The sequence below is a fragment of the Sander lucioperca genome, chromosome 12 (genome assembly GCF_008315115.2).
Source record: "Sander lucioperca isolate FBNREF2018 chromosome 12, SLUC_FBN_1.2, whole genome shotgun sequence".
Lineage (NCBI taxonomy): Eukaryota > Metazoa > Chordata > Actinopteri > Perciformes > Percidae > Sander > Sander lucioperca.
This window is the reverse complement of record NC_050184.1, coordinates 34998220-35023782: the sequence shown is the minus strand read 5'-3', so window position 1 is coordinate 35023782 and position 25563 is coordinate 34998220. Positions and strand designations below refer to the sequence as shown.

Sequence of the window (25563 nt, the reverse complement as noted above, 5' to 3'; positions counted from 1 at the left end):
GGGGAGGCTCATTCGCCGCCGCCTAGCCCAGAGATTATCATTAAGAGGAGGCAAATAAAATGGTGAGTTCAAAGCTATGCTGCAACATGCTTCAGCCCACATTTGTTCAAGTGTGTTGATAGTTTGTTATACCGTCTACACGCTTCTGAGAAAACACTGTTATGTGCTTAGATTTGTGGTCTAGTCTATTTATAGACGGCAGGGAAATTGTAATCAAGCAACTCAGAAAGCCAATACACATAGGGACCTCCTGTTCGTGTCATGTCAAATTGAATGTGTAAAAGATGTCCCGAGCCCCTTGTTTGATTTGAACCATAAGACAAATTATACACACATGTATGAATTCCTTTGGTCAACAGCTGCCATCTCAGCATCAGATAGAACAGAGCCAAAGTCTGGGAACCATCACATGCCTCCAACACTCCCACTTGATCATGTAAAAAGACAGTGTACGCGAGAGCACACACACAGCAGAGCGCACACACACACACACACACACACACACACACACACACACACACACACACACACACACACACACACACACACACACACACACACACACACACGTGTAGCACAAGTGCAGCAGTGCTACACACAAAAGGCGCACATGCTCACACGCAAAACAGCGCTATGCTCTTTGTATCTGCCAACTGATGCAGATGATAGGGCTGCAGAAGAGTGCAGGCTAACCAGAGACTGGAGGGTACATGTGGCTTCAGAGACAATCGGAGGCCGTAACCTTAGGAGGAGAATATTCTAGCCTAAGAAACATGCTTTCATATATGAAGACACATTTGTAGCATTTGTTTTTTTTATGCAGGATAACCTTTTTGATATTGTTAAGAATTAAGTTTTTGCCGATGCAGAAGCGTGCACAATTGTTACTGTGGCCGTAGTTGCAGCTATGTAAAATGTAATTGCTACTTGTGAAAAATGAGCTTGTCTCCTTATTAAAAGTGCCTTTCTGTCAAAACTAAGGCATTTCTATTTATTTTTTAGTGACGTCTGCTTTTGGAAGGAAGGCACCTGTATTTTGCAGTCGTGTCAGCAGGGGGTGTCCAAAATCAGGCTAGAGAAAGAGACCCTGTGCTTGTTTGAAGCAGCTTATGAGGCAGTGCTCCAGTTTGTAGTAGCTGACATTTTGGAACCAGTGGGTCAGCAAAATGGAGAAGCCATGGAGATGTATCAAAACCAGTGGAACTTTTGATTACAGGATGGTTGTGTGTGTGTGTGTGTGTGTGTGTGTGTGTGTGTGTGTGTGTGTGTGTGTGTGTGTGTGTGTGTGTGTGTGTGTGTGTGTGTGTGTGTGTGTGTGTGTGTGTGTGTGTGTGTGTGTGCGTGCGTGTGCGTGTTATTGCGGCTCTTTGCTTTCCTACCTAGTGAGCCTTAATCATGGTCGCTGTGGAACTGACCATTACCGTCCTCGGACAAGTAGGTTTCAGGTGTTGCTTTCTACTCTCAAGTAGGACAGAGCCCGGAAAAAAACGGATCCCCGTGCCGAATATCTCGGCTTTAGATAGATCTACACTAGTCTGAACAAAAGACACGCGCGCGTGTGTGTGCGCGTGCGGGACGTGCGAACGTGTGTGTTGTCAATGATGTCACGATGGAGGAGGGAATCTTGATTAGTTAGACAGATAGCAATGAGGCTGGCTTATTCATGCCCCACACACACACACACACACACACACACACACACACGCACACACACACACATGCACACACACACACACCTACACTTACACCTACACCTACACCTACAGACGCACTCAGGGATGCACACACGGCATCATCATCGTCACAGAGGGAGAAAGGCTCATAATTGGACAGAGGTGTCTGTAGATAATGAAGCCAGACCTCACACCTGCCAAACCTTGGGGATTTCACTTGACTGGCCACTTAAATCTTCCTCACTCTGGAGGTCTGGAGGGCAAGAGAATGAGTAAGGAACTAATGGAAAAAAAAGCATGCGCTACAGGGAGGATCCCTGTCAGCATGAGTGTAGTGTGGACCCCCCACCCACCCACCCACACACACACACACACACACACACACGCACACACGCACACATACATACACCGCAGCTAACTCAGCCCCCACAGCTCATTCCACACAGCACCCACCTCACTTCACTTCACTGTAAATCCTCTGGTGTCAAGCATTTCAGACGGAAATGGGGAAATGCTGCACCAGCTATTTTGTTTCAAACTCTCAGAAACACTCGCTTCTCCCCGAGTTGTCTTTGGTGACAGCGTTGTGTGCGGGAAGCGCATTTGTGCCATCTTTTTAGCCCGGGTGTCATTCGGAGTGTGCTGAAAGGGAAATCAGATTCAACGCTTCAACGGAGAAATACTTCTATATAGAAAGTTTACCTGACAGTCGTCAGCGAAGGCGTGACACTGGATCAGTCGTAGCAAAAAGCTACACCAATTAGGGATTGAGTTTACCCGGGCCAAAAGCTTAACAATTTATGAGAAACAAAATGGAATGTCTTCCTTTGTGACTCGATCCATAGATGAGGCTTTGGAATCACTGTCGTATAAATAAGGTATAGATATAGCACTAGAAGAGAAAATTCTATTCTATTCTATGAATACACAGACACCAGTGAGATACAGCAGGGGGGTATACCTCTTTGTTAGCTTGTCATGAAGTCAGCCATGTCAGCTTTTACATACGTGGCTGTGTCTGCTGTCAAAAGGTTGTAGTGGTAAACGGTAAGAATCAATAACTTTGTAGTGCTCACAGACACAAATAGAGACCGGTAGCTTTGCTTGTGGGTTAGCTGTATCCAGATGGCCGCGGTATAGCTGTCATATTTTATTCTTCATTCTGCAGATATTGGATCAAAAACGATAAAACGTGGCGCTTGTCAAACTCTTGCTGTCTTGCGGAGGTTGTTCTGTGCCCCCACTGCTAGCCGAAGTCAAGCCGTGCATTAATGCTGTGACTTTAGAGCTAAAGCGAGATTACTCGGAGAACCTCAATCATATGTCTCAGCGCTGAGAAATACGGCCACAGAGACAATATTGATTCCTCACAGAGATCTCCATGCACATTTGTATATGCTGCAGCAGCACACAGTCACTCAGAGAAGTTGTTAGGTGTCAGTGAAACTGCATACAATGCACACAAGCTGGCAGAGTTATAGCAGGATAATGACAGAACGGCACAATATTCAATTGGGCGCAACATCTGAATGAATTCTAAAATCATCCCCTTTTGACTGGGGCTCTCATTCAACATGCAATTCAATTAAATTTAGTTCATAGTGTCGAATCACAACAGGAGTAATCCCAGGACACTTCACAGATAGAGTAGGTCTAGACCACCCCCCCCCCACCCCCACCCCCCCCCCAAGAGCAAGCATTTGGTGCCACAGTGGCGAGGAAAAACACGAAAGGAGCCAGAAAAGCCAGCCCGGTGTCGTAATCTTGTATACTTGCGGTTTAATTTTCCAACGTCCGGGCCAGGTGGGAAGGTAAATGAGCCCAGGTGGCTCGCCCGGCCTGTGATACCCAGGAGGGAAACCTTGCAATCAACAGCAACAAAAAAAACTAGCCTCCATGGTGATGGATAGCGTCACATGTGCAGCTAGTGTCTGTGCTCTAAGTGCTGTGCATACACTGAAGCGATAGCTCCCATCATCCCTTCTCCTGTGATAGATTATAGATGGACGGAAAGCTGTTGCTCGAACGCGGCCAGATTTTGGGAAATGTGCTGTAACCGTAGACCCCGGATCACCACCGTCCCATCTTTCACCAGCTTAAACTGCCAACAGGAAGACACTTTGAGTAGGTGGGCAACGTTTGCTAATGTGGATCTTCTTTCCAAATTGCAACGATAAGCAACGCTGAAATGCGCCGCTGAAACGAAATCGCACGGAAACCGAAAGCTTATCAAGATGAAACTGTGCAATAATACAAGAATCATCCATCACCATCCATCATGTATTTGTTTGCAGGAAACAGATTACATGGATCTTAATTGAAATATTATTTTACCTTCATTTGAATTATTTATGGGGTTGCTGACTAGATTCATACCTCAGAGAAAAACACGAACACATAATGTGATGCAAGAATGTGTGTGTGTGTGTGTGTGTGTATTTGTGAGCATTTCTCATATATTATTCAAAGTGTAGAGTCAGAATATGGTCTTACGTGGCCATATGAAGGATATCAGAGGGCCTGTCTTTGATACAATTTACTTGAGATCCCCTGGCCAAAGCAGAGCTGTCCGTTGGCCTACCATCGCTAATGAGATCGGGGGGTAAAATTGAGAGTGGTGGGCTGGCTGTCATCGGCTAGGTGATGGTTTTAAGACTAAGCAGTGATACTTCATTAATTAACCTTCACATTCTATGTAGATCTGCTCATCAAGATGCAGTTAATTAAAGAAAGGTCATTGCAAGGGCTGCGGGGAAGCGGCATTAATACAATGGAGGGATGGCACTGCTTTGAGCGAGATAACACAGGGGAGGGGGCAGGGAGAAGGCGATCACCCAGCCACTAAAATGGCAGACGACTTGCCAAAGCCAGTTTCTGAACTGTGGACCACCTTTAGTTCTTTTTAAGTTGTTTTTGTTTTTATTTCTAACATTTCTCTCTTTATATATATATATATATATATATATATATATATATATATATATATATATATATATATATATATAGAAAGATACTGTTGAAACGCTCTAATGGAGGAAACTTCAGTAAAATATTCATTACACTCAATCGACAGCATCTATCTTTTAGCATCTCAGTATAGTTTTTCTACTCTCTTGTTTTTTTGCAGCTCCCTGCCAATTTCTTGGGTGAATTCTACTTTCTCTGACCTTGCTCAGTGTAGAGGGGGAAAAAAAGCCATTTTGAGTAAATAAAGGGCCAGGAACTCAGCTGGATATAAAATAGTTATGCGTCAACCGTAAGTGAAATCCATTCTGGGTAGTGACTTATTCATTTGGATTTCTGCCTTTGTATCTGTCTATCTATCTATCTATCTATCTAGCTACATATCTATCTTTGTCACTGCCTGCTGAAGCCCAGCTCCAGATGTGTAGCCTTGTTGTGGAAAGTGGATCAAGTAGATACTGTGTTTTGTCATAAAGACACTAGTACATAGAAATGTGCCTATTAGGCTTTTATCAATCAGGAAGGGATTGTTTTTGGGGCAGGCCTGCATACTGACCTAAGGGCCGCTTAGTACGAAGTAATGTGTCTGTAGAATTCCCTCTCAGCCAATCAAATAAGTGAGACCAGACTTAGTGTAACAAATGGCTTTTTATAATGTTTTTGCCAAGCCTTATTTTTTGATAATGGCGCCTCCCCCCTCCCCCCTCCTTCTCAGTACTGTCTTGTTTGGAACCTTGGCGTCAGTTTTTCAAAATGTTGCTCTACTGCAAAATTGGTGCGGGACATCAGCACCTCCCCTGTGTCCACTCAGTCCTCCTGCAGTCATCCCTGAGTGTCTTTTGGCATTGCTTCCGATGGCAGGTGTAGAGACAAACGAGGAAACGGTGCGCAGGCGCGCATGCATCCAAGCGTGTGTGTGTGTATACGTGGTGTGTGTGTGTGTGTGTGTATATATATATCCCTCCCACCCTACCACGATACAGTAACTGCTGACCCCGGACACAGTGCCATTATGGCAGAGGAGGCAGGGCTCTCCTGGCAGCGGCTGGGGCGGCTGGTTGCTAGGTGGAGAGACATTACCGCGGGCCTCTGCAATAATTTATCCTAAGAGCGCGGCGAGCCGTCATGTAGCCCCTGACAGAGAGCTGCAGTACTTTATCAGCCTGCCTGTAAATCAGCCATGTGTGGGTGCAGACGGCAACATTGTTTGATCTCTTTCAGACACTCTAATAATCTGCTCCCCCCTGATTGATACCTTCACACAACAAAGCACATTACACCAGCAAACCACAGCAGCCAACAGTGCGTGAGTGTGTACGTGCATGTGCAAATGCCTGTCTGTAAGATGTGTGTGTGTGTGTGTGTGTGTGTGTGTGTGTGTGTGTGTGTGTGTGTGTGTGTGTGTGTGTGTGTGTGTGTGTGTGTGTGTGTGTGTGTGTGTGTGTGTGTCTTTCTGGTGGTCATCAGTATTGCCAGGGAGAGGGAGAGGGAGGGGATGAATGAGTCTTCTGCAGAAACACAGGGTCATTTGGAGTCTCTAAACCAATGACAGGCTAACGGGTTCACAAAACGATCACTGGATGAAGGGAGGGGCGTGGCGGGGGGGGGGGGGGGGGCAGTGCCACCAACCTCAACACAAGAAATACAGCTGAAGGATAAAGAGCGACTGGAGCACTAATTCTTTTCTTAAATGGTGGCTGTTTTTGTAAATGAGAATTTTGTAAAGACGACACATAGAAGTAGTCTCACTTTTGTTTAATATGCATGTAAACATATTTTATACGTAGACTAAACATTTAATTCATGACTTAACATATTGCACAAAGAAAAAGACATAAATTCCCTCCATTTTCTGTGAAAGTGTATAGCAAAAGTTGAAAGAAGAATTTAGCCCTGTTTTCAATTTGAGTATAGCCACTATTTTCGACGCTTTGAAAACTACAGCAAATGTAGCTGCACAGCTCAATGCGTGTACCTTTTCTTTAAAATGCTGATTTCTTTTACTCCATTCATGGCCTTCTATCAAATCAAAGTGAATTGCATCCTTTTCCAAATTGCCTTCCAACTCCTTGCTTGATATGGCTCATATACAATGGAGAGCAATGTCCCGTCCAACAATACCCATACCATTTGTGCCGCTCAGCTTCAGAATGTCATTGGTTTGAGTGTGACAGTAAAACATAACTCTACCTTTTTTTCTGCGGGTTGAATTGGAACATGGCTTCCAATTATTCAGCTCCAAATTCAATAGCAATTTTCTGCTCAATGAAATAGTGGTTTCAATCTCTAGAGTAATGTCACTTTCGAGAGATTTTCAAAATGGCATGTCTGTGAGTGAATAGATGGACACGGGAGGATTCATTTTTGCTTGAGGAAATTATACTTGTCTGCTGAAGCTTAGCATTTATTGATGAAGAGAATACCTCTTCAGATACTATACAATCTACAGTATGGGTGTAGTGATGCAGTGTTTTTGCTTCAGTCGTGGAATCCGTATTACATACGTCTAATGTCTAGCTTTTAGTCAGAATTTCTAAAAAGGATAAAAGATGCCAACGAGATGCATAACCATATGATTGCGTTGGGTCAGATGGAGCCCATTTTGCTTCAGTGCAGCATTAAAAGTAGCACTGAACAATAAAAAAAAAAAAAAAAATGCAATTATAAGTGTGTTTGTGTGTAATGTATCAGTAGCCCATCCAGGGCCCCATAATGAATGCAATGCAACGTGCGATCACTGAGCCGTGCATATGCCCCGCTCAATGCATCTCTGAAAATAAACAGAGCAATGGAAATGGTTCTCATTAGTGTTGTTTTCATATTAAGTCCCTCAGACAAGGTTGACAAACCCAGCTCCCTGCGCCAGGCTCCTCAGGGACCATCGCTTCAATACAGCTAGGGCAAACAACACCAGCCGATACCAACACCATTACCACCTCCTATAGTTACTTATCCTCCCCTCCCTCCCCTCCCTCCCTCCCTGCGGAGTGCTCTGTCTACACAGACCAGATACAAATGCATTAAGATCTTCCAGCTGCGTAGAGAAAGAGTCCGGCTTTCATTTATCACCATTGCTATTGGCCCTAAAAGGGACAAATGTCTGTTCTCCGTCTCTGTGCTATTAGAATCGGAGAAATGTGTGCTGTGTTTGTGTGTGTGTGTGTGTGTGTGTGTGTGAGATGGAAGTTATTTTGTGCTCCAGAGACGATCCACAGCGAGGCTGTTAAGTAGGAAGGGAACAGGTGTGCTGAGCTTCTGGCTTCCACCATGTGTTCCAGTTGTTTCATCTGCACCTGTTTCCCAAGTCCTATATACGATGATCAAAACATTTTATTAAGCATAAAGTGCTCTCGTTCGTACAGTATGCCGCACTATCTGCGCCTCTAAATGTTTCACAGTCACATATTAACATGAAGTAATGAATTGATGTAACAGAGGTTATTGCATCAAACATCATGTATGCAAACAGGAAAATATATATCCAACTGAAAAAGATCAACTTTGATTTGCTACTTTGCAAATGGATTTAAACTACAGTGTAACCAGCTCATGAAAGCATTGATGATTTTCTTAAATAACAAGCTGTCTTTACAAGTACAAGTACATTTCTTCTTAGTGAAATGTTTATCATGGCCACAATCTGACAGTAACCACAACCAACGAGTTTAAACCAAGGCTAAAATCGTCCTGAGCTAAAGCAAAGATTCCTCGAACATCTGGTTTGTGGCTGCAACTGACGATTATTTTCATTAGTCCTTAATCTGCACGGTATTTTTTTTTTTGATTAATGGAGTCGATGCTCGGTCTACAGAATGTCAGGAAAAAAAGGGAAAAATGCCCACTAGAATTTCCTGAAGCCCAATGTTGATGTCTTCAAAGTGCTTGTTTTAATAGCACAGACTAACAGACTAACAAGGTCCAAAATAGGGCTGGGCGATATGGAGAAAATCAAATATCACGATATTTTTGACCAAATGCCTCGATATCGATAGCAATGATATTGTAGTGTTGACTATTGGTGCTTTCACAAAATATTTACACAATGAGATTTTTGATTAATAATCATCGGTAATGTTGATATAATGACTAAGTGGGTAAAGGCAAATAATAGAACAGAAGTTACAACAGAAAATGACATCACTTACAGACACAAATGCTGTAATGCAGCCTTTAAAAGCAGGAAAAGACAACACTCATGCCATATCACGATATCCAAAATCTAAGACTATATCTAGTCTCATATCGCGATATCGATATAATATCGATATACTGCCCAGCTCTAGTCCAAAACCTAAAAATATTCACTTTACTGTCATATAAATAACTAAAAAGCAGCAAATCCTCACAGTTAAGTTGCTGGAGCCGGAGAATTGTTGACATTTTTGCTTTAAAAAAAAATGTTTTTGTTTAATTTACCGTGGCTCGACTAATTGATTAATCAGCGACGATACCCATTAGCAGCATTAGCAGCGCCTGTGAGTTTATCATGTGACAGCGAAAACGCGAAAGGCGGAGCGGTATGTCCTGTATGTCCCTTACCGGCTAACGTATTTCAAGATGGCGCATGAATATGGAGCGTCTACCCCAGTTCATGCGAATGCCAATGTAACATTTCAAGCCAAAAGGAATACTTGGAATTGATGGTGGTGGTAAATATTCATGAAAAAGTGAACGGTTTGTCAATGGGCAACACAGATTTTGATAATGAACAACTAAGCACGTTACACACTGGGACTTTAACACAGTTTGTTACTGCACTATGGTGATGATTCATTACATCTCATTTCATTGTCTGTTTGTTTGTTTGTCTGTTTGTTTGTCTGTTAGCCAAATCACGGAAAAACTACTGGCCCAATTTTCATGAAACTTGGTGGAAGGGTGTAGCATGGGCCAAGGAAGAACCCATATAATTCTGGAGCGGAGCCGAACCACGGGGCGGATACAAAAACTATTATTTTCACTTTCGTCAACATATAGGATAAGCGAGATAGGGCATTTGTGCTGCATTCATGTGTTGTTGGAATAATCGGAACAAGGCAAGCCTTGGCGGAAGTCGGCACTCTCCGACTGCCCTTCTAGTTTTAAACGTTTGATTTATACTTTATTTGATCAGGAAGTCACATTGAGATCGAAATATTTTGGCGCACGCTCTGCCGTGACAACACTGACATGGAAGTCTAGTAGGAAAATAGCAAAGATTTAAATCTTTGTTTTTGTGGCCAAAATTGGGTTACTTGCCTCTAAATGTGACCATTTGCTAGAGTAAAAAAAACGGTCAAGCTGTTGTTGTCACATAACCCTTTATTATAGGGAAATATATTTTTCACATTATTTGCATTCACAGGACCTAATCTGCATTTGTTGTTTCAGCAGATTCTTTCCTGGGAAAAGTAACCTCTCAACCGCAGCCACAGTCTGAGAGAATTAAAGGAATAAAGCAGTGTTTGTCACCATGGCTAAATTGAAAAACAAAAACAATAAAACTCTATAGAAAACCCAAGCAAAAACAACATATTATGGGCCATAATGATCTCTGTAAAGGGCACACCATCACCACTAGTTGCTTTATATCTTTAGGTACAATTATATAGATACTTGTACCAATATGTATATGAAATGCTTTTAAACGCATCTTCTCCTCTGTGACACAGTCTCGTCCCCCTTCCCAACACGGAGGAGCTCCTTGGCCCACCTGAGCTGTGATTTGGCAGGGCACATCACACTGCCGCAGGCTACTGTAAATATCACCTTTCTTGTTATCTCCAAGACCTGCTTTTCCAGTAAATAAGGGAACGTGTAATTCAATATACTGCGTCGGGGCCATTTGCTTTCAGAGGACATCTAGGTGACATGACTTAGTGGCCGCCGGAATGAACATAAAGATTAATAAGTAATGGCCATATAAAGATGATATTTGCACTCAGATATCCCCTTTTTTTTTAGATTAATGCTTTTGATCACAGGGAAACTGGTAATAAAAAACGAGCGAGACAGCAGAAGGTACGACATCTCAACACAATCTGGCACATTAGGAGTCTGGATTCCCTTACATGGTTGATTCAAACGGAAACTGGTGATATTTAGTCATTTTGCTGTTCTTGCATGATATTTCTGACAGTGCACAAAGTACAGTGAAATACCCAAGTTGATCATACATGCGACACTGGCGGTGATGACTCCAGCTAGTTTGCATGTTGCAATTTATTGACAATAACGATAGTGTTGAAGTGCATGTCCCACATTGAGAAACGAAACGTATTTGTTCGTCCTCTGTAATACTGTTGTAGGTCCCCGTGGCATTTTGTAATTTGGTGCCGTGTTTGTGTTCTCTTTCACACTTTAATATCATGGTATTGCTTCAATTTGAGCCGCAAGATAAAGTTCTATTTTCATTTTGTGGGATTAACTTACCGGGTAGCACACGTCTCAAGGTATTTGTTGTGTTTTGTTTTATCTATGAATTATTTAGAAGCCTCAAAAATAGAGAATGGGTTAGGAGACCGCGTGTCCTGTCTCTCTCAGCAATCTCAGTCAGATGTTTAATTTGGTCTGCAAGCGTGGAATAGCACTCACCGCGACTGGGAGTAGGTGGTTGGCTGTGTAATTTCCCTGAAGGAGGGGCATGTTGAATCGGAGAATAATGATAGAGGAGGAACTGAACATTTGAAACGAGTGGGGAAAAAAAATGAACTCGTGATTGCTACGTGTGCTCGAAGTTGTCATGGATTTTTAGCTTCGATAAGAGAGAGACAATGCTGTAAAATAAAGCCACACAATCCAAGTTCTTAGTCAGTAGATGGTGCTTTAAAGTAAAGTCTGCAGCAATGCTATAATCATCTTCATGGGGTCATTTTTCATAATTTACCCAACATGCTAAAGTTCACTAGGTCTATTAATGAAAGATTCCCTGTTTTTCTTTACACTCCATCGCACTTTTTAAAAATGCTAATGGACTCCAACAAGCACCTGAGCAAGGATGAAAGTGCCCTAATTCCCACTCAAAAGGTCACTGAGATGAGTTATAGTGGTGTAAGCACCTGAAAGCTATTCCCTTGTTAGATTTGACAAAGGGAGGCTGCCATTTCCCCCCTTTAAAAATAGTGTTGGGTAATAAATGATCATTTGTGGAATGTGGTTGCTACCGGCAGTGACTTTTCCCTCTGACATAACTTTACTGCTGGCTGATTTACATCCCGATAGTTGTCCCCCAAAATATTTCAAATGAGCGTTTTATTCATGATGCTAAACAGACGGCGGTGTCACACGCAAAGAGCTCTTATTGTGCTTCTTAGGGGAAATGGCTAATTAGTTGGCCATGAAAAATGCAGGCGTGCCTGTTTTTTAATACTATCATCCTCTATTTGACTCAACAATACTTTTAGGCTTTTGTAACAGATTTGCAGTTCTACACACAGAATCAGCGCAATATGAACTATCTGCATGCCCACACTCCATCGAGCCCACTGACACATGCATGCTATCAATTATGAAGCATATTGGTCTGTGGATAGGCGTGCCTTCTGCACAGTAGGTGCCGTGTGCACCTCAGCATATGTGATAGTCCTTCTCAGCAGCCCTTCACAGGTCCCTGAAAGGTGCTCCTGGTGTGGATGCGGGGCTGTAGAGCAGGGATCACTGTGACAGTTTCAGGTGGAGGAGTCTATTAATAGTTTACCTCTCAGCCAAAGCATTTCATCATTTTTGGTGTCTGAGGGCTTCCGGCTTCAAAAAAAAAAAAAGGGGTTGAAGTTATGCATCTCAATCTGCCCCTTCATATTTCATACTGTTGAGGATTATAAATAAAAGGACAGATTTTGACCTGGGCTATTAGTTTCCCCGGGATCCTGTGGGTGGATGGTGCTTTGTCTTCTGTCAGCTTCTGGTGTTTTTCCTTCAGAAAGCAACGGGATTACAATCAGAGTCGTCGGGATACAATATGAGATATGATCCCCGCTGCCGAGAAGTGGAAAGGAGGAAGACGCTGGGGCCGAAGGAACAACAAAAGGCCAACCAAAACGAAACCAATCAGTCAAAATCAGCCAAAAGGGAGCGTCAGAATGGAACAAGGTGTGGGGGGGAATTTGACAGTAGGTCAAGCTATGGGTCAGCCTAAAGTACCACTCTGGTGATTGCTGTTTTTCCCCCCTTGTGCGACTCTTTTGTTTTGACCACACAAACTGGCCCAAAGTCTCCGGAGACGAGCCTCTCTGACAGAGTGATGTGGAAAAGAATAAGCTAGAAAGCTCTCACTCTCTCACCTTCCCCATGGTGCAATAGATGGGCCCAGCATATGCCAAAGCAGCCTGCCTGTCAGTGCTTCTTGTTGTTGGACAGACCTTTGATCTTGAACAAATAGAGAGAAGAGTCTCAGAGCGCCTGCCTCGGGGCATAAAGAAATATCGGCACCACAAAGGGTCAAATTCTGGAAGACGGCAGTGAAATTAAAACCTTTTATTGCCATCTTTATGGCTTCGTTCCCTATGGCAATTACATTATCTATGGAGAATGACAGAGCTCTGTTCCTATTATCAGTGAAATCTCTGGCAAGGAGTGTCTGATGTGCTGAAAATGAAAGTGATGTATGTCAATCTCAATGTATCACAGTGGATGTGGACCTATGGCACCGTGTCAAGGTGGCTACATTCAGCAATTTAACAAGCTGAAATCACTTTCTTGCAAATAAAACACAAGTGCTTCCATATCAAACTAATCAAAGAATAATAGGAAAAGTTTTTGCAGCTCAGTGTTTCTATCAAATCTAGATTGACAACCCTCACTTGAAATTAATGATTTTATTTTTCTGCGACCACTCAGTCGCTAACCACCCGAAACCTCACACATTGACTTTTCTCCACAGATTGCAACTCATCCATTTTTTAATTGTGTTCTTTTAATACCTGGGTCCCACCGGACCTGCAGCAGCGGTGGTCGTTGTCATCCGTCTGCTCTGACAGGAAGAGGGAGCGGGAGAGTGGCGCCACGCCACTTTCCACCCCGAGCTGATGTGTCAGGCTTATCACACAGCCGAGCGATCCCGAGGTGACATCCTCCACTGAATCAGTGACATTTCACGGACGGTGCAAATCTATCCGTCTTTGTCAAACAGCCGCCTCGATTTTAGCATTCCCCGAGTTAGCATATTGATCAGTAAGAAACGCATGAGTGAGGACTTCTTGTTTTCTGCACCTGAAAATGGGCTTTGTGAGTCCACCGGACTCCTCTGTCAAAGTCTGCTGCTGTGGGCCTTAATCTGCCCTCTTTAAAGTTGCAGAAAATATGGAGGGCTTTTGTCATTCAGGACCAAGAGGCTCACCAAAGACTTTCTTTGCCACTTCACGCTGTCTTAAAAACTTCTCTGAAGTTTCAGCAAAAGTTTGCTGCTAGTACGGTTGTGAATCTTCACTGGTCTCATGATTCGATTCGATTGGTGTTTTAAGCCCCCAACGTCGTCTTCCAGGATTAGGCAATGGTTAGGGTTAGGGTTAGGGTTAGGTGCCTTGAAGTCGAAGGTCGCAGCGCTGCCTTGAAGGCGACGTTGGGGGCTTAAAACTCCACTGAGCGATTCGATTACTATTATTCTGTCAGCGATGTGGACGGATGACAACGACCACCTCTGCTGCTGCCGCTGCTGATTACTATTATTCTGTCAGCGATTCGATCCGATTAGATATCACGATGCATCACCTCTAGGGGTGTAACGGTATGTGTATTCGTACTGGACCGTTTCGGTACAGGGCTTTCGGTACGGTGCGCATGTGCACCGAATGCAATCTTTTGTGTGCGGAACATAGGTCAATTTTCGTGTTTCCACACAAACATATTAAGTGGCGGAAGTCTCCGCGTTCAGCGCAAATCCCGCCCTGCAGCTGATTCTAAAGTTTTCATTGGTCATGTCAATATGTCAATCACTGTACAGATTGCCTACACCAAACACTGATCTCTAAACCTACCCGCCGACACTGTAACCTAAACCAATGAAATCGACTGCAGGGCGGGATTTCCGCTGAAGTGGTTTGGGGAAAAAAATAAAAATCACACACCGCGCGCTGTACAACAACATACACGGCACGCTTTAGCCCAGCCTCTCGTTAGCTAGCGTCATGGCCAATGCAGACAAGCCCATAGACAGTACGGACAAGCCGGAGCTTGAAGAGCCACCCATATCATTAAGGTCTCCTGTTTGGGAACACTTCGGTTTCCCAGTGAAATACGTCAGCGGGCAAAGACTAGTCGATAAGACGAGCAGTGTGCCGACGTTGCTCAGGAATGATCGGGTATGTTTCTGGCAACACTTCAAACTTGTTAACGCACTTGAAAAGGCATCACGCGAGTGTGAACATCACTACTACAAGGAAAAAAACGACCGTAATTCAAACGCAGCTCCCGTTGGCATTTAAACAGACCTTTGCTGGTAATTCCGATCGGGCCAACGCAATAACGAAAGCAATTGGTGTTTTTATAGCAGCCGATCTACGACCATACTCGGTTGTTGAAAAGCTGGGATTGGTAATGCTGCACTGTAATCCATACTTATTTATTTATATTTTTCATTATATTTTATTATGTGATATTGGTTTGAGACTGAGAGTATTTTATTTAGTGGAGAACTTTGCAGCAGTATTTTATTTCTTATTCTTTTTTTATTTTATATATATATTATTTATTATATTTTATTAAAAAGTGTTTAAAAAAGTGTAAACAAATTTGTTAAAAAAAAGTTTATAGTAATAAACAACCTGCAGTTTAATGTTTGCATTTCTTTCCCCTACTGTAGCGAAAATGAACCGAACTGTGACTTTAAAACCGAGGTACGTACCGAACCGTGATTTTTGCGTACCGTTACACCCCTAGTCACCTCCTCAATATTATTATATATGGCTACACATGGTTTTCATCAACACATTCAAGAAGTCAGATATATGTGAACTCCCCTTTGTATTGTATCTGCTCTTAAAAAAGGACACTTCCTGAATATAGCAGAGTGTGAACACAGCAGACAACAGACAAAAGGTAACAGTCAACAAGGCAATAATCGATTATGGTCTGTCACTGCATCGATGCAGAATTGTCCAGGTCCGCATTGCGATGCATCGATGCAGTGATTAATTTCAACACCCCTAACTGCTAGAACATTTTTTTCAACATTTTCGTTATATTTAACGGTATGCCAGTCTTTATGGTAAAATTTTAGACTTTTGAAAGTAAATGTAGGCCTATTGCTTTAGGAGTTTGCTTTAAGCTCCACCGTCTACTTTGTTTTCATAGCTTTATTATAGAACAAGCCGTTTTACCGGCAACCACGTCAAAGGATGGTCTGCTAACTTCGTCAAAAACGGTGTAGGCGTTTAGGCACACGCGTGCAATAAACCAAGGAGCTATGCCTCCTCGAGCCGCTTTACCCAACAAATACGAAGCTCTGTTTTCGTCAGGTAAATTGCTGTGATGCATCATGGAAGAACCCCGTCCATGATAGAGAGAGTCCTAACCACCTGGGTCCAGCCGTGTGTAAACTACAGCAGCTTTTGTTATTTGTGTTGGGGCGTGTGATGTAATAATTGATTAATAATGCAAAGCTTTAGGGGAAACTATAACCCCTAAAATGAGGGCGATGATTGTGCTCGCGCCGAAGCAAATCAACAGCGACAGAATAGCACCAGGGATTACAACATCTGCAGTCTGTGGTGTCGAGGTTAACTTGTCCTGTGATTACAAAACGCATTTCCCGGGAGCAGGTGTTACATTGACACCGTTGCGATCATGTATGTGCAAATGCTGCTGCAAACTGAAGCGCACACACACGCACACACACACACACACACACACACACACACACACACACACACACACACACACACACACACACACACACACTGAAGCACCCAATCACACAAAGAGGGTGAGAGAGCAGAGAGGAAAAGAATGGCTGCTTCCCCAACCATATGCTTTTGGCCTCTACGCCTGTGAGACCCGTGTGAAAACATGAATGAGAAGCCTGCAAATCGATAGGGACAAGAGATCTAGTGTCTAGCAAATCCAGTGCAGACTGACATGTTCTCCATGTAATCTCCTGCATTGTGCTGCGAGGGGAAAGATTATCCTCCTCCGACTGGCTGGTAAAAGGTTGCTTTGCTGTAGTTCATGTCTGTGTGAAGGGAGGGAAGCATATGCCTCTCTGTAAACGATGCCGGCTCCCCCCTCCTCCTCTGTCAGAGGCTGGATTATGTCCAACATTATCCACCCCCCTCACACACACACACACACACACACACACACACACACACACACACACACACACACACACACACACACCCGACTCTCCAATAAAGGGCTTTCTCTCTCCCCTTTCCCCTTTCAAAAATCATCGGATTTATGACAGTGGATTTCGGAAAAGTTCCGCGCCAATTTTGATGCCTGCTTAAGTACCCCGGCAGGATTAGAAGAGGCTTCTTGATGTGTGCACTCCAGTGTGTTGAGCAGTGCATTGTGGTCAGGGTTATCAACTGAGAGGGGGGGGAAAAAAGGCAGTAGTACATAGTGCATAATGATATGGCTTGTTATACACATCAAGTGCTGAAAGCAGAGAGAGTGAGAAAGAGCATGTGCGTTTGTTTAGAATCAATAGAGAACGCCATCACGTTTAATTTGTCTCGTGCTGCCTTTTCCACCTCTCTGCTTTACATTCATAAACAGCAGATTGGAGGAAATGGCTAGCTCCACTGTCGCAGCACCATTACGGCAGATGCAGGGGAAACGCCGTAGGACCTGCTCGAATGAAATGACCGCCTACATACAAACTTAACACCGCTGCACAATTTACAAAGGCGTAATAAAAGGCAGTGACTATCTCACGATAGACTTGTAAAAAACAGCAGTATACACGTTGTAAATTGTAATGGAATACTGCAATGACTTTGCCCTGATCTAGAAAATAAACGGGGAAAAGTTCTGCGATATCTGATTCAAGGTTTATTGTGCCACGCTTGTGTTGGCGTGTGTGTGTGTGTGTGTGTGTGTGTGTGTGTGTGTGTGTGTGTGTGTGTGTGTTCTTTAAGTCTAGACACAGGAGGTAGACAGTCACCTTCACAGCCAGCTATCCCTCCCAACAGCCCGCCTGCATTTCTCTCTATGATGATGATGTTAGGTGGTCTGCACGTGCAGCTGTAAAGTCCGACTCGCTGAAGCAGTTCCGACTGGCCCGCCTGCAGTCTGACTGTCTTGACAGCAGGTCTGGCTTTGAGCAGGTGTGAGACGAGGAAGAGCCAGGTTAGACTCAGTTAATAAAGCCTCAACCAGTTCCTCCAGTCTGCCCTTGGAGATCACTTACATCAAAGCACCAATCAAAAACTGGTGCAGATATAATTTGTCATCAGGGATTTCTCTACTGGAGAATTATAGAGAAGATACAGGCCGATCAATACTATGGATTTTCACTGCAGTGGCTGATTGTCCAATTGCCGTGAAACATGTACCGAGATAAAAGGGCACGTCTGCCATTTTGTAACAGACTGCCGAGTCAGCATAGAGCTTGTCAGATACTTATAGGCTGCTGTGATAGAAAATTATCATGCTGCAGTGTCCAAGTACTATTTAACACATTTTCCTTCCATGGGACGTGATTCATCACAGATCCCCTCTCTCTCTCTCTCTCTCTCTCTCTCTCTCTCTCTCTCTCTCTCTCTCTCTCTCTCTCTCTCTGCTTTTGAGGGGGCATCACTCTGCGTCATTGTCAAGCGCAGCTTCGGCCACACATGGATGGTGTTTAAAAAGGAGCAGTGCAATGCAATCCCTCTGCTAGAGCATGTCAACCTAAGAATTAGGAAAGACGCTGGAGGAATATGTTAAATCCCCCCAAACACCGCTTTGAAGCTGACCACTTAAAGCAGTTTAATACTGACTTAAAAAAAAAAAAAAAAAAAATCCTAATAATTTTAGATTAACTTCCCTGAAAACATTTATTATCAGAACAGTATACTGTTGAGAATTTTGGAGAGTCGGTGCTTTTGAGGACCTGTTGCACCATTGGCACTGGCCTCCAGTCACAACATAACAGGTATGGAACACCGCTATATATGGTCAGAAGAAATCCTTTAGGCTTTCCAATGCCATTGATAAAGATGTGTTAGAGCACTCTGTTACAGAGCCTCTATCTCCTTTTACTTAATCATGCTCTGGTCTGACACTGATCATAAAAAAAACCGATGGACCAGAACCAGATTACAGCCTTGTGCACCGTACAGCATGTAGACAGCAGGGTGGCAGAGTGAGTAGCAACACCCCGGGTTCATGGCCCCAGTATTGGCCAGTTAAGCAGCGAGGCCAACAAAAAGTCACATCTCTCTTTCAGGGACGAGTAGAGTTCCACAAGCAGGTACATAAAGGCTGGCTTTTGAAGGGTAGTCTCAACTTGGTGCACCTTTTAGGTTGGGCTGTTGGTCGGTCCAGACTGAAATATCTCAACAACCATTGGATTGATCGCCGTGGGAATTTGTACAGACACCAACTTTGGTGATCCCCTGACTTTTCCTCTATCGCCACCACAAGGTTCCCATCTTTGGTTTCGAGAGAATTTTCTCAACAGCTATTGGATTGCTATGAAAGTTGTACACACATTCCAGTGGTTTCCCTAGGTTTGCGGAAGACTTAGGTGCATGTATTTGGCGAGGGGGTTTAGGGGTCCTCCCTCAAGAAAATGGTAAGTTTTTCAATTTAAAAAGATGCAATTTTACATCATTTTGGACCATTATTATTACCATATCTGTGTCTAAAACCATAAAAAAAAGCTTAAAAACAAAACTTGCTAAAGAAGTCCACTGGGGACCAATTACAATCATTAGATCTGAGAAAGGTAGTGGCCAAAACGGCTTCAGTGCTGCGCCTAAGCCTTATATTGATAGGCAAAACCCTGCATGCATGTCCTCCTCAAGATGAATTGTAATAACTTTGGTCATCCCCTGGAGATTTTTGTGTTGGTTGACAGAAAACATCAGTAGAAAACTATATATTCATTTTAGTGGTTCCTTTTTATATTGGATTCAGTGTTCAATTTGTTTAGTAAAAGAATGTTGGAAATGATTTCCTTTCATTTGTTTTAAATTCACCAAGCAATTTGTTGTATTTTAGCAGAATACTGAAAGCAGCAGAAACACAGAACTGAATACACTTTAATATCTGTTTATTTATCGCAAGTAATATTGTCATCGCGATATTAAACGACGTTATTGCATATCGCATATTTTTCTCATATTGTGCAGCCCTATCTAGTGCCATCATCAGGTCAAAATGTGTCCAATACTTTTATTTATTATGACCAAACTACTAACTATGCTAGCACATTCAACGAGATAGTGAACATGGTAACATGGTAGCTTTTAGCTAAAAACAACATGGTGCCTAAGTACAACCTCAGAGAGCTGATAGCATGGCTGCAGACTCTTAAGGCCGAGACACACAGAGCCGACGGCCAAACGTCGGCAGAAAAGGCAGTTGGACTGATCAGTCTCCCGTAGTTGGTCAAAAAAGTGCCTCGGAACACACCAAAGCGGCGTAATACGTCTCCATAACAGCAGGCGGCGCTAATCTGTATTGTCACCCCAAAAATGAAAACCGGCAGCTGATTGGACGAACGCGTCGCGTGGGTCTGGTTTCTCTGGAAATTCAAAGACAGACTGTCATGGCGGCTTGTTCAGAATACAATCTCATATTGTACTAAAATAGTTCACCGAAACGTGTTTCTGAAAACATTTTAAGATGCAGTTGCCGAATCTGTCTTCATTTCAGATCGACAAAGGTCAGTTTAAAAGATTTGTCAGATTTTGAGAGACTCTAGTCATTCCGCCCCCCGTTTCCGGGTTAGCACTCTACCAATCAGATGGGTCATTTGAGTCCGACTGCCGGCAGTGCCCGCCCCGCCGATTATACATGTCAAATCGGCCAAAATGAAGGACGACGGCCCCTCAGACGGATGACGGCACGGAACACTCACGGACAGACTCAAGTCACTGACCTCGCCAGACTGTCCAACGGCCGATTATCGGCTCTGTGTGTCCGGGCCTTTAGTCTTGGTGCTAAAAGTGTAAAATGACATGTCAATAGCAGATGTCCCGAGCCAATGAAAAGGATCAGTATCGGAACAATTTGGGCATATTTTAATGGATAGTTATCGACTAAATTGAATTCAGTGTTTTGTTTACCGGAGCCTGCTAATGTTGCTCTCCTTTATGACAGCCTACAGTGCAATCATTTTGCCCGCATATGTGAGTGACAGTAAGGGTGCGGATGTGAAAAATTATTTTGGGGACAATGGTGCAATTGACTCTTGAGTTCTGATGATCAGGCTGGTAAAATACACGGATTCACAAAAACAATCTGTACTGTCTGTACAAGATTGCTTTTGAGGTAGAACCTCCACTCTGTAACACCGCTGCACAATCGCTTTGTATTTCCAAAATCTCCAACAGAGTGTTTTGTCTTGTCTCTAGCTGATAGCGTCACGTCAATTTCAGGAGTCGCATTCAGTTGAATATTTTGTGGGTGAAGTAGCTTGTGAAGAATAAAGAGTGTCAGATTTAAGCTACGGTTGTTATTTTTGATGTGTCAGATACATACATCAACATTTAGGTAAATATAAGTATCAGATCGGACTCGGTATCGGCAGATACCTGATATTAAAGGACTTGGATCAGGATCACGGCCAAAGAAATGTGATCGGGACATAAAATGTAATACAGCATCTCTTGGAATGGAAGTTTTCGAGCGCCGAAGAGGTTAGAAGTACAGATAGAAATATAGAAGCCTGATGAACAGGTTTATTTTTCTTGGGGCTGTTCCTGTCAGATAGACAACACCTTAGCCCATGTCATAGAAAACAAGCATCTGAGAGTGGGTGGGCACTAAACGGAACCCAGAAATGTCTGTCTTTGTTGTATACGCCAAGCCAGTCTCCAAACTGAGGGCACTGACTTACGGTGGCTGGATGCCAGGCCGAGAAAATGATAGGCTGCAGCTCAGTGACAGAAGCAATGACCCTCAGCTCAACCATCTTTTACTTTTTACGGATGTGCTGCTGATATAATGACCCAATTTTAAAGGTGGTCTTCCAGTTTAGAACGCTTTTATTTTCAAGTAGTATGGGGGAGTTGGCAGCCCTCCCCATAACGATGACCAAAAAGTTGAGGCCACGAGAGTACGTATAGATTGAATGCACTGGATTGTTAAAGACTACTTTGAGTAGTCTTAACGACTACTCAATTATCTTTTACATAGTACAGGAACCATCCACACACATTCATACAAGCCAAGGCTGCCGTACAAGGTGTCACTTGCTCATCAGATAAACATTCTCACGCATTTACACTCCGATGGCGCGGCATCGGGAGCATTTTCGGGGTTCAGGACACTTCGACATGGGACTGCAGGGCCAGGGATCGAACCACCGACTTTCCGATTGGCAGACGACTACTCTACCACCTGAGCCGCAGCCGCCCGCTTGTCACAGAGATGTTTTATTTATCGTGCAGGCTCAGAGTGAGACTAGACTCACAGTTTAGGACTAACACAAAAATGAAATGTAATGAAAAAACGAAAACATGAGTTTTATTTAGGCTACCTTCATACGGGCACCAACAGCCACTAAAAATAATTCTTCAAATCATTCAAGGAAGCTTTACAGGGCCACCCAAAGTCTGAATAAAGCAGCAATATAGCAACAGTTTTTTTTGTCACAAATGGTTGGATGGCATTCAATTCAATTTTATAAACATAAACATATATAAACGAATATTTAGAAAGAAAAAAACATTAACATATTTAAACAATTTGTCTAAAAGATGGGACTGATGGTTGGGATTGCTGAGGACGCAGTATACACGGTGATACACTGGTAAGAGCTAATGAGGTTCAACCATGTATCCAGCTAATTTAAATAGCTCACGCCGCCGTCGCTACGTCTGGAGCTTAGCGCCGCCCAAGACGATTGTGATTGGTTTAAAGAATTGCAAACAACCCAGAGCGTATTTTTTCTTACGTGAGGTGTAGCCAGACCTTGCTCCACAGCGCTGTGGAGACAGGGCTAGCAATGCGCGACTATGGTTAGATGAACAGCAATAAGATCTGCTCCACTAAATGGAGAACCTAACAAAACAGCAGACAGTCGAGGATGTGCCTTGTGAATCTAGATCAATTTTCACGAGTAGCCAAAGCGAAGAAGAGGCTGGTCCGGCTGGACTGATCCTTCTTACAGCAGAGGTCAACCAAATCAAGTCTTTCCATTTTGTTTCCCCATTCTCTGTTGTCCTACCTGCCGTCTGTCTCACATGACGGGCGTGGAGATGAGTGTTTTGGGAAATATGCACATCAAAATGAATTCATACTGTAAGGTAATGAGGACTTGCATGAGCTGTAATTGTTATTATTGCTAGACACAAATTGAAAAGCATAACCTGTCTGACACCAGCTATCAGTTGTCATTATGTGGGAAAACATGCCCTCGTTGCAGATAGCTGTCTGTTGACACCCAAAGTAATTGAGGAGGTAGTCGCGCCGTTGAAGGCTCTCAAAGGGGAGGACGAACACTTGATCAGAGCATTTTTGTGTCTTCGGAGATGATTTGATTGCACATAATGTCTATTTTACAGCCAGATATGCCATTAATTTGCATGATAGCGAGCCAAAATGTGACATTTTTATTTAGACGTCCCCACAATGTTTGGAGAACAATTGGGTGGCGTTTTTTCTTCTGTCAGTCTTTTCAGAGCGCTGGCGTCTCATTATATCATATCTAACAGAGCAGTGAATGGCTGCCTCTCTCGTCACATTGCTGTGTCAGGTCAATGTGCCATTTTTAAAGTGGTGACGGGAGGGAGGGGGCGGGGGTACGCTGCTGGCAGCCAGATGATGATTACACATTTAACTCTTTGTTGTTGTTTACCAACAGCGGAAACTAATAAAAGAAACAAAGAAATGACTTTAGCCTGCACATTATTCTACATCCTATATCATCTGGCCAAAAAAAAAAAAAAATTCCAATGTTTATGGCAGTTTTGCTGTGGACATCCCAATCCCGATTCGATTCTTTCACGATACATGGGTGCCGATTCCATTTGTATTGAGATTTTCACGTATTTGCGATATTAGAAGTACTGCGATTTGATAGTTTTGAGTATTGCAATTTTCTTTTCCTTCTTTAACAAAACCAAAAGTTGAATAATCCACTTCTAGAGACAATATATCATGAGAAATGTCTACAAACTTTGATTGTTTTCTAAGAAGAATGCACATCACATGTCAGTCAGTCAGTCTGACATGTACTTCATTTGTAAAGAAGAACGTAACATGGATTTTCTGCATGTTCTGCTTTCGCTCCGTTTAGCTAGAAACTGACACGATGTAGTCGCCGTCAGCGTTACCGTATAAACAAAGTATTTAGGTGAATCATTGATACAAAAATAAATCAAAAATATTGATTCTAGTAAAAAGAATCAATTTTAAAAATCACGATATGTAAGATTTAGATCATTTATTTTTTTTGTCATCCCTGCTTATCTAGAAATGTATCCGCAGACTATGTAATTTAAAGACATACATTATTTCAGCCATACATCTACAGCACAGGCCGACGTTCTCTCTCCTGTTAGCTCCGGCTGGCAAACCGGGCAAGTCTGTGCTTGGTGCCTGGAGCGCTGAAGCGAGAACAAGGGGCATCTTTCCCATGAACTGGAGCCAAGTGCCAGCACTTAAGGTGAAGGGCCGAGGCGCTGGAGAAGTAATTTAATCTGAGGCTCTGCCCAATTCCCTGGGCGGCTGAGTTTAAGAAAGGTCACATGGAGTAACAGGCACTGGTGACCCCCTTCCCAATTACGGGCGCTACAGCAGAACATATCACAGCACCGTCCAAAGTGACAGTCATTTAGCAGCAACTCATCTGAGGGGAGGAAGTCGGAGATGGATGATAAGGAAATAAAAAATGATTTGCCAGGACCTGTTAGCCACTTCTCTACACAGGCCTGCTGCTTCCCCCAGCTCCTCCCTGTCTTATTCACACACACTCATATACTCCCTCCCTCTTTCTCCCCCCCCCTCTCTCTTCCCACCCCCTGCCACCCCTGCTGCCCATCTCCCTCCTGCTCCACAGACACGTGACGACTCCGCATGATTATTGGCGCAATCACTCATGTAACAGCCTGCCCAGCTTTCCGTGGGGGCTCCAGTATTTGTCACTGTCACTTCCCCAAGTGCTCCGCCATTGTCTTGGAAATTGTATGTGTAAGGCAAGAGATGCCTGTGACCCACTTCGACAAGGGAGCCAGCGATGTGAGGGCGCTCATCACACAAAAAAACAGCAGTTTGATGTGTCCTATTATGTGTCCCAGCAAGAGCCATAAATAATTGTGACAAGTTTTTTGTTGCGCGTGAAAGTCCTTGACTCTGCCTCCTGTTCCAGCACCTCCTCTCTCGTACGGAGACGCTGCCAAGCACCCCCGATGATAGATGGCACGGTGCAGCAAATGACAACGGGATAGATTTTTAGTTTGTGCTTTGGAAGGGATCAGTAATGGTGCTTTGCTGTACAAAGCAATAAAAGAGAAGGACAAGAGACAGAGGGGGGAGAATGAGGGGAACACACACAAAAAAAAGAAAAAAAAAAGAAAGAAAGAAAGATCCATCGATGCCGGAGAGGGAAGAACGATGGTCGGTGACGCATGATTCTGGGGCGTTTGAGCACTTAGATATATGAAATCAGGGTTTGTCAAAATAGAATTGTGTTGTGGCATTCGGCCACTCGCCGCAAAAACATACATAAAAAAAAAAATCCATGAAATACACTTTGTGGTATTATATTGTCCACTACCACTGAAGATGAATAGTCTTAAACAATGGAAGAAAATGTGAGCCAATGTCCTGTGTGTGTGTGTGTGTGTGTGTGTGTGTG

At 43.4% G+C, this 25563-nt stretch overlaps 1 protein-coding gene across 1 annotated transcript in view; it reads left to right on the top strand.

Annotated features, from left to right (window-relative positions):
• LOC116043689 (teashirt homolog 2) overlaps positions 1-25563 on the top strand; it is a 124128-nt gene continuing 98565 nt past the window's right edge. The window contains exon 1 of the mRNA XM_036008059.1: positions 1-62. The gene's annotated coding sequence lies outside the window, so the exon portion shown is untranslated. The remainder of the gene's footprint in view (positions 63-25563) is intronic.